This window comes from Nanorana parkeri, unplaced genomic scaffold (genome assembly GCF_000935625.1).
Source record: "Nanorana parkeri isolate BGI_ZX_2015 unplaced genomic scaffold, ASM93562v1 scaffold5, whole genome shotgun sequence".
In the NCBI taxonomy this organism is placed as follows: domain Eukaryota; kingdom Metazoa; phylum Chordata; class Amphibia; order Anura; family Dicroglossidae; genus Nanorana; species Nanorana parkeri.
Window position 1 is genome coordinate 677,727 of NW_017306273.1, and position 10,421 is coordinate 688,147.

Consider the following 10,421-nt stretch of genomic DNA (forward strand, 5'->3'; position numbering starts at 1 on the left):
GCTCTGATGAGAAGAGGGCTCCTGTAAAGGGGGGGGGGTTCTGATGTGTAGGGAGGCTTGTGATGTACAGTATAAGTGGGCTTCTGATGTTAAAGGGGGGGCACTCTGATGTGAAAGGGGGAGGACACTAATGTGAAGAGGGCTCCCAATGAGAAAGGGGTCTTCTTATGTATAGGGGGGGCTTCTGATGTAAAAGGGGGGGGGGGGCTTTGAAGTGAAGGGGGCTCCTGATGTATAGGAGGGACTTTTAGGGACTTCTGGTGTAAAGAACGGTACTGTGATGTGAAAGGGGGAAGTCCTGTAGTGAAGTGGAGGTTAGGATGTGAAAGAAGGGACTCTAATATGAAGGGGGCTTTGATGTGAAAGAGTTGTTCCTGATATTAAGGAACTTCTGATGTGAAAGAGGGGACTCTGATGTGAAAGGTAAAATACCATGTTGGCTTTTTTGTCTCTTTTTGCCTGGGGTCCCCCCTTAAAATCCATAGCAGACCCCTATCTCTCGAGTTTGGTATTGATTTGGAGGGGAACCACATGTCCACATGTTTTACATTTTACACTGGGGTGCCTCAAGATTTTGCATCATTTTAAAAGGTGCCGGCACAGAAAAATAATTGAGAAACGCTGCCATAGAGAATCATTTGTTCTATTGGTGAGTAATTCAGTAACTGATCAATACTCTAATTAACTCATTGCCGGGATGGGCTCATGTATTCTATGATGCTATACAATGTGATGTTCTTGGTATAGGACAATGTAGCCATTAGATTGAGCTGTACTAAGGCAGTGAAGATCACATGTCATATACACAGTTCCTATTGAGGGATGAAGGTTTGGCTACAAGGGGTATTTTTAGGAGAACAGTCATGCCGTTAGCTCACGTAGCTTATAACTGGTCACTTTGCTTGGCACACATATTTATGTCATGCAAACTTTCTTAACGACATTGAAATGACTGTCATGAACAGCTGCTCACTAATCCAAATCATTCACATTATATCACTGCAGTTTATTGACCCATTCTCTAGAACACGGGGTGGGCCACCTTGGCACTCCAGCTGTGGTGCAACTACAAATCCCAACATGCTTCTGCCTCTGGGAGTCATGCCTGTGGCTGGCAGAGTTTTGCAATGCCTCATAGGACTTAGTCCCACAACAGCTGGAGTGCCCAGGCTGCCCACCCCTGACCTACAAAGAAAAAATCAATTCATGTCTTTTTGCTACTAACAACTGATTGCGTCACATTTACATAGGATTGTGAACATTTCATGCGCTAGTCAGTGGTGTCACAAGGGGGGTGCGGCCAGGGTCAGATTAAGAGAATAATGGGCCCGGTGCTGTCAGTCGGTCGGTACAGGAAGCAGCAGGACAGGCTCTCAAATTAGGCAGCCGTTCGTGGGCTCCAGCAAGCGGCCATCTAATAAGCCTGATTAGAGAGCTGCTGGTGCCTCTGCCTGATTGTGCTCAGCCTGGCCTGGATGCCATTGGCCATCCAGGTCGGCAGGGCCTAATTTCAGTGGTGGGCCTAGAGCTGGTTCTCCAGTAGCCCCTATGTTAATGTGGCCCTGGGTGCGGCCCACACCTGGTGACACCCTCAAAGGGGGTGACACCAAAATGATTGACAGTCATCCCTTCAGAAATGTCAGGCAGTCCGTCAAGAGCCCGACAGCTGCATGAAAGAAGAAGGGACCCGCCGGCATACCCCGCCGGATGAACATCCCCTCTTCTCTCTGCCTGCGTCCATCACCGAGATGGCCGCCAGCAGTTAAGCGCGTGTGACTTTATTGCGCAAGCATAATCACGTCCCAGCGGGTGACACCGGGTGGCCACACTAGGCCTGGGGGTGCCTATGGTACTAGTGTCAATTCTTGCTGTCCTGTTATGAGGTGTAGCCCACAAAGTGTAGACCAAACGTGTTTTGCGCATTTTCTTGCTTCTGTTGAACCCCCCCAATGCGTACCCTACAACCAGAGATCACTTAAGGGGGGAGGAGCCCTGACGTCACTCCTAGTGCCCTCTGTATAGCCAGAGCCCAGTTCCTACACACAGATGGCACAGAGCTTAAAATAGATCTTATTGTGATACGCTATTTCTGGAGCAATCTGTGTGTTTGTCCTACAGCACATTCCCTGTGCCGAATCCTACAACACGGGAGGCGGGTATGAGATGAGGGGTCAGGCAGGTCCTCCGCAGGCCAGAACAGACTCGTATCATTTCCTGGGAGGATTGCCGATCGGCAGCGTGGCTTATTTTTGGAAAGCGACGTTGTATCACTTGACATGAGCCTGGGGGGGGAAACCTATGAAACAAAACATTTGAAACAATACATTGCAATGTTCTGCTTAATACAGCACGCTTCTCAATCCGGTTCAGTCTTCGGAATCCCATTCTCTTCCCCTCTAATAAAACAGCCTGCGTGCATGATAACAGACTGCTAGCTGGGAGGGTCTGCCGTCATTATCATCTTGTGATCAGTCTTTGGGTTGAAGCTGTAGTCTCACATCCCTTTTACAGAGGCAATGTCCTTGAAAGTATCTCATTAACGGTGATCATCCATATTCAGGGGATGCCTTTGATTTGGCTTCAGGCTCTGTGCAGACTTATATAAGCCGATTAAGTAGATGGGGGATGGAAATTCTGTGCACGGAATACTGTAAATAATAAGGTATTTGTAAGGAAGCTAAATGAGATTTTTTTTGCAGCTTTAGAGAATCATAAAGGGTGGAAGCCGCAATGGAAAGGTCGTAACCCTGTCGCTACAGTCAGGGTCGGATTTCCCACAAGGCCCGGCCTCGGGGCAGCAGGGAGTAGAGGGGCAGCAGGGGTGTGGAATTCCTATCTCCCAATGCCTGGGCGGGTACCATAGTTTGTTTTCTACATTTAGCTCTGCTTTGGGCAAGCATGGCTAAATGTACAGCGGGGGAAGCAAGAACTTAGACTAAGCTGTACTTGTAAAAGAAGTCAGTAAATTCTCACCTGCAGTCACTGTTGGGGTATTTTGAGAGCAGCGGGTGCCGGCTGTCAAGATACAATAGCTGACAGGGCAGACTGGTCCATTCATGCTGTTTAGCGTGGATGTGGCAATCGAGAAATCTTTATGTGTATGGCCTGCTTGGCTCGGTGGAAGCAAAGGCTGGCAACAGAGGAGATTCTGGTATTATAAAAGATTCTGTCTGTGTTTACTTTATGTTTTGAATGAATACAATGAATATCTCTCTAACATGACAGCACATGAAATAATAAAAGTTTCATATACAGAATACTAGTTTGTTTTTTTGTTTTTTTTAAGCCTGTGGAGCGTGCATCAAACACCCAAAAAGTGAACCAAAAAAGTGCATGTGAACACACACACAAAAAAGTGCACAGAAGGGGTGCAATCTAAAGGGCCTGTCTCCCAAAGAGACAGGGCCCATTCCTGACCCCCCGGGGCACAATGCCCCGGGGGGCCGAAACCAGGGGGACCCATTCCTCGTGGTCAGCCGAAGCTGACCACCGAGTACACGGTTGAGGGCTCCCCCGGAGGGGCGTAAGGAACCTAAGGGCCACATATCCTAGACTTCAGGCTAGGCCCGGAGACCCACACTCTCCATCCTGTGGACTGAAAACACATAAAAAAGTGAAAAGTGCAATTACAGTGAGAAAAGTGCAAGACTATGGCTAGGAGTTGTGGCCCGGTAATAAAAATGACCCCTGGTCTTAGCCAAAATGCCTAGCCCAAGAGGCGATGTGCATCAAAAAGCAAAGGTGTCGTGGCCAAAGTGCCGTTCACACAGTGGGGTCCCAAACCCATAATGCTACTACGGCACCCTTGGGTCACCACTCCAGGGGGCTTAAACACCACAGGCTTCGTGCCTTTCCAGGCCATGGCCAAACAAGATAGACCCGTCCAAATCAGGAGGAACTGTGCCCTGCCAGATCCAAGCACCCGAGAAGTACTTCCGACCCCCACTCTTACGTGAGTGGACGCTCACTTCGGTTTCCCTCCCATAGCCAGGACCTTTTAGGACCCCCATCACCAGGCAGGGTACTCAGATTAAAGCCATACAAGCCATAAGGCCAGTACAGCGGCTCCTTTCCCCTCCTGTAACTGATAAGAACAGATACTACACTTGATCTTAGCCATAAGGCCGAGAAGCGATACACTGAATACTAGTATGACACATAATAACCCCGTACAGTTAACAGAATCCAGCGGGCCCGATAAACTATCAATGGTGTGATATTAAAACGGTCACATTATAACTAGTGCAACAAAATAACAATTGACGCGCAACGCATGTTCCTGCTGAATGCGACAGAAATAGGAAAATCCCTTTAAAGTTGAAAAGATTGCGTATATTTTGGGCACATACAATAAGCGCATTAGTACGCCAAGCAGCAGATGGCGCAGGGCTCCTTATGAACTATGGTCACTGCAACATAATAGAGCAGGGGGGTAGGCACTACAAGTCCCATGAGGCATTGCAAGACTGACAGTCCCAGACATGACGCCCAGAGGCAGAGGCTTTGTGATTTCAGAGATTTGTGATTTCACCGCAGCTGGAGTGCCGAGGTTGCCTACCCCTAGATTACATCATTTGTCACAATTTGCAACTTTTTTTGTGCGACAATTTCGTGCTTGATTTCCCCGTCGCAATTTCTCACTCTGCACCATCAATAGTTTATCGGGCCCATAACTTTGCAGTTTTCATGTCTTTGAAGAGCAGATAATCAAAGCGGTCTCCCCGCTATACATCGAGATTAAAAAGGAACTCAAGGATCAGGTGGGTATCTTCTTAATTATCACGCCCTAGGGGGGGGGAAATGAGCAGTTAACCCTTCTAGTGCTGGGGACGCCCCACTGCAAGGGTTAACTTTTCTTTAAAACCAATACGTTTTTATTAAAGAATAAAAACATAATGAAATACAATACATAGCGTGACATACAGTTGATCTCTGTAATATGTATATTTAAAAATAAAAAAAATATCGGTAAGACTTCAGAGGTACCGACCACCTTTATCTAGAAGGATCTGTGTTTGTTTTATTCAGCCTAGCAAAAATGATCAATAAAAAGTAACAGCAAACTGAGAAAATAACGGACACAAGCAACATAATGTGTACACAGTCTTAAGCTGGCAATGCACCCAGGGGTGTCCCGAGGCCGGGTGTCATACCGGGTGACACCCTGCCGTGACATCATCGCACATGCGTGGCAATCCCCTCCTCTCTCAATAAAGCAAATGCAGGGGGCTCAGATGAATGCAGGCTATAGGAAGTTTCCAAACGGTACCTTAATATAATCCTGGATTCTCTTGGAGAATGTGACACCAGGACACACATGCAAAATGTAAATACTGACTTTTTTCTAAGTCAGAGCTAATCACATCGAACAATGCAATGCGCGAACCTCAGTGACCTATTGATTACACTGGTGACATGCAGCAATATAAGGGGCATGACCTGGACTGAGAGTACCATGTAGTCTGCCATTGGTAGTTGCCTGGCGGTCGTTGGCTTTAATCGAGACAAGACAGGTTAACTTTCATTTACCAGGTTACGGCCATAATTTAAATATTAGTTTTATTTGATGTTTATATTAGTTCTATTATTAACTATTGTATTAAATTAACCTGTATATCTTCTAGCCCAGGGGTAGGCAACCATGGCACTCCAGCTGTGGTAAGACTACAAATCTTGTCATGGTTCTGCTTCTGGGAGTCATGACTGTGGCTTTCAGAGTCTTGCAATGCCTTATGGTACTTGTAGTTGCACAACAGCTGGCGTGCCGAGGTTGCCTACCCCTGGTCTAGCCTTTCATCGCTATGGTACAGACATGCACATCGTAGAAAGCTATTACATTATCAATAAAGACATACAGATATAATTGTTTCATTTGATTTACGTCTTCACCTGCTAAATGGATCCATGCTAAACTCTACAGATCACGGAACATACATAATTATAATAAATTATATAATTGGGTCCTGCTCCTCCCTGGTCGCGGTGCTGGAGTCTTTTGGCTCATCTCCATCTCTGGGAGTTGGTTACATTCAACTGGACTTGTTCTGTAATTCTGAAGACGTTTCATAGCTCCTCCAATCCGCTTCTTCAGTTCTAAACGCTACGAATTATAGGGCTGAGCTACGAAACGTCTTCAACATTACAGAGCCAAGACCGGTTGAATGCGACTAACTACTACGAGCTCTATCATGACCTGGATAAATGAGAACCTTCGCAGACATACGTCCATCTCTTCAATAAGCGTAGGCAAGGCGCCTCCTGTGCCCGCTTGCGTGGGGGATTTCCGAGCAAACCCCCTGATGTGCGCTCATTAACCCTCCAGTGTCTGGTCGCAGCCTGCAGCTACACGTGTACTGTGAAGCATTAAAAACAAAGCCAGGAGGTCTGAGATCCCACGCATGTACTTTCCCGTCGCTTATCCATGACATCGATTAATTCCCAGGCGATTTGGATGATCCCAATTCATAACCAACCTTCCAAAAAAAATCATTTCCAGGGACATTTTGCCATTGCTTTGATACATTTAAACTGCCCCTTTGTTGAACAGTGTCTCTGAGGAGCGGGGGATGTGAGCAGGCTCATTGAATTAGGCAGTGCAAAGGGCAATGACCCATTTCTGCATTAGCCAGCCACGCAAGGGTCGAGGTGGTCTCACAAATGCCTTCCAGAGAAACCGTTCAACAGTCAGTAAAATGTGTGTCGTGATTAGTTGCTACGGGGGACTGCATTATTAAATAAGCCCAATTACATTTAATTGTGTGTTCATTCAATTGAAAAAAATAAATTGAATGCTAAAAAATGATAGATAGATAGATAGATAGATAGATAGATAGATAGATAGATAGATGGATGGATGGATGGATGGATGGATGGATGGATGGATGGATGGATGGATAGATAGATAGATAGATAGATAGATAGATAGATAGATAGATAGATAGATAGATAGATAGATAGATAGATATTTTTGGATTTATTTCAAAATACTAACAAAAAATTGGGAATGAGTACATTTGGGATGGATGGAAACCAGGGACAAATTGCCAACATTTTAGGCTGTAATAATCAGAGACTCTTGGCATCTATTTTAATTATACGGCCATGCAAGAAGCATTACACCCACCTCCCCCTATTACATAACATATGAAGAGCACAGGAACTGCTGCAATGCCCTTTAAGGTGAGGTTCCATTTGGCTAGGGTCCCTTTGGGTACACCAGAAGCTGTGGAACTGCAAGTCACTGCACACCCTTGCAGCCATAGTCTATATAATCATGTCGGGGTTATGAGTTCTCCAACAGCTGGCATGTAAAGGCTTTCCAGAATGCCTTTTTGTTACGCTGTGTGATGTTTTGGGGGTCCCTGCCCCTCTGTCAATGCCAGATTTACTTGGCCTGGCATTGATGGGCAAAACAAAGAAGCTGCTTTATTAAAAGGTAACAATTACAATACCATCAGCATCTGAAGTAAAAGGTGTGGATGCACCTCTGGGACTTGTTGTTCACCAACAGCTTGGAGGGAACAGCTCCATTACCCTTGGCATGAACCGGTAACAAAATAAATACAAAGAACATTTTATTTGGCTGGGGACCCTCTGGGTACACCAGGGGCTGTGGAACTACAAGTCGCTGCACACCCTTGCAGCCGCAGTCTACATAATCATGTTGGGGTTATGAGTTTTCCAACAGCTGGCATGCAAAGGCTTTCCAGAATGCCTCTGTTTGGGGGTCCCTGCCCCTCTGTCAATGCCAAGTTTACTTGGCCTGGCATTGATGGGCAAGACAAAGAAGCTGCTTTATCAAAAGGTTAACAATTACAGTACCATCAAGCAGCTGGAGTGAAAGATGTGGATACACCTCTGGGTCTGGGACTTGTAGTTCACCAACAGCTAGGAGGGCACAGCTCCTTTACTCTTGGCATGAACCGGTAACAAAACACAAATACAAAGAACATTTCTTCCCTAATGCTGACACTTTTTGTTCACAGTTGCAGACTAAGAAGTCTTATGCCATATGTATATATGGCTCTTGTGTCCTTGTACCATATCAGTTTGAATCTATCCTCCTTGACATGTGGAGCAAAGCAAATGCAAAAGCTTCATATTACCTGCATAAAGCTGACATGCTGGGACTCGTAGTTCTCCAACATTCCACAATGAATAGAAGGTTTCCGTGCCTTGGTTACTGTGCCATCAGTCCTTGATCTGCTCCCGTTGGCATGAGTTTGTAACAAAGCAAATCGGGTGATCCCCTGAGCCGTCAGGAGCATCCTTCATCCACACTGCCTTTGTTTCTTAAAATAGAGGCATCGTGAGCCCCCAGGCAGGCAAGACACGAACCAGAATAGCAGCTCCTCCCTGGGGATCTTCAGCAGACCTGATGGCAGGAGCTGGGTATCCGCTGGGCACTGGGCACCTTCTCCAGCCCCGGTGGAGGGACATCGTTACTAGAGGAGAAGAGGAGCCCTCACTGTGGATCTGCTGCCCCCAGCCCACCCGGAACAATAGGCTCCCTCTGCCTCTGTCATTGCTCCCACCCCACACAGCCCTCACTTCTTCATTTCATCATTTGGGTTGGATGTGGATGATAGAGGAGCTTGTACACAGCGCATGTCTGTTCATTCAACCCACAGCCCACTTCTGCTGGAGGAAACGGCAGCTTGCAACTTTTTAGTCGCTGATGGAGGGTGATCTCACCCAGTGGATCCCATCCTGGTACATTGTATACCTGATGGAGGGAGATCTCACCCAGATGATTCTATCCTGATACATTGTATCCTGATAGAGAGATCTCACCAAGAGGATCCCATCCTGATACATTGTATCGCTGATGGAAGGAGATCTCACCCAGAGGATCCTATCTTGATACATTGTATGCCTGATAGGGAGATCTCACCCAGATGATCCTATCCTGATACATTGTATCCCTGATAGAGAGATCTCACCCGGAGGATCTCATCCTGGTACATTGTATCCCTGATGGAGGGTGATCTCACCCAGTGGATCCCATCCTGGTACATTGTATACCTGATGGAGGGAGATCTCACCCAGATGATTCTATCCTGATACATTGTATCCTGATAGAGAGATCTCACCAAGAGGATCCCATCCTGATACATTGTATCCCTGATGGAAGGAGATCTCACCCAGAGGATCCCATCCTGATACATTGTATCCCTGATAGAGAGATCTCACCCAGATGATCCTATCCTGATACATTGTATCCCTGATAGAGAGATCTCATCAAGAGGATCCCATCCTGGTACATTGTATCCCTGATAGAGAGATCTCACCCAGAGGATCTCATCCTGGTACATTGTATCCCTGATGGAAGGAGATCTCACCCAGAGGATCCTATCTTGATACATTGTATGCCTGATAGGGAGATCTCACCCAGATGATCCTATCCTGATACATTGTATCCCTGATAGAGAGATCTCATCAAGAGGATCCCATCCTGGTACATTGTATCCCTGATAGAGAGATCTCACCCAGAGGATCTCATCCTGGTACATTGTATCCCTGATAGAGAGATCTCACCCAGAGGATCTCATCCTGGTACATTGTATCCCTGATGGAAGGAGATCTCACCCAGAGGATCCCATCCTGATACATTGTATCCCTGATGGAGGGAGATCTCACCCAGAGCACCCCATCCTGATACATTGTATCCCTGATAGAGAGATCTCACCCAGAGCACCCCATCCTGGTACATTGTATCCCTGATGGAGGGTGATCTCACCCAGAGGACCCCATCCTGGTACATTGTATCCCTGATGGAGAAATATACACCAAGGGGCTCCCATCCTGATACATTGTATCTCTGATGGAGGGAGATGTACCCAGGGGCTCCCATTCTGATACATTGTTTTCCTGATGGAGGGAGATCAACCCAGGGGCTCCCATCCTGATTCATTGTATCTCTGATGTAAGAAGATCACACCCAGGGGCGCCCATCCTGATACATTGTATCTCTGATGTAAGAAGATCACACCTAGGGGCTCCCATCCTTATACATTGTATCTCTGATGCGGAAGATGCACCCAGGGGCTCCTATTCTGATACATTGTATCCTTGATAAAGGGAGATAGCACCTTATCATGATACATTGTATCCCTGAGGGAGGGAGGTTGCACCAAGGGGCTCCAATCCTGATACAATTTATCTCTGATGGAGGGAGATTGCACTCAGGGGCTCCCATCCTGATACATTGTATCCCCGATGGAAGGAGATTGCACACAGGGGCTCCCATCATAAAACATTTCATCCCTAATGGAAGGAGATCGCACCCAGGGCTTCCATCCTGATACATTGTCTCCATGATCCCTGGCTGATGACAGAGTACTCTACATGGTATGATGGGTTTCCGGAGGGGTTCCAGCCATGGGATGGAAACCATAGCATCCCCAGCAAGGTGGAGGTTT

The 10,421-nt window shown here is 46.7% G+C and overlaps 1 protein-coding gene across 1 annotated transcript in view; it reads right to left on the reverse strand.

Moving 5' to 3' along the window:
* Positions 1 to 8,592, reverse strand: part of GPR153 (G protein-coupled receptor 153) — a 65,682-nt gene extending 57,090 nt beyond the window's left edge. Inside the window, exon 1 of the mRNA XM_018552761.1 lies at positions 8,106 to 8,592. The gene's annotated coding sequence lies outside the window, so the exon portion shown is untranslated. The remainder of the gene's footprint in view (positions 1 to 8,105) is intronic.
* Between the last annotated feature and the right edge of the window lie 1,829 nt (positions 8,593 to 10,421).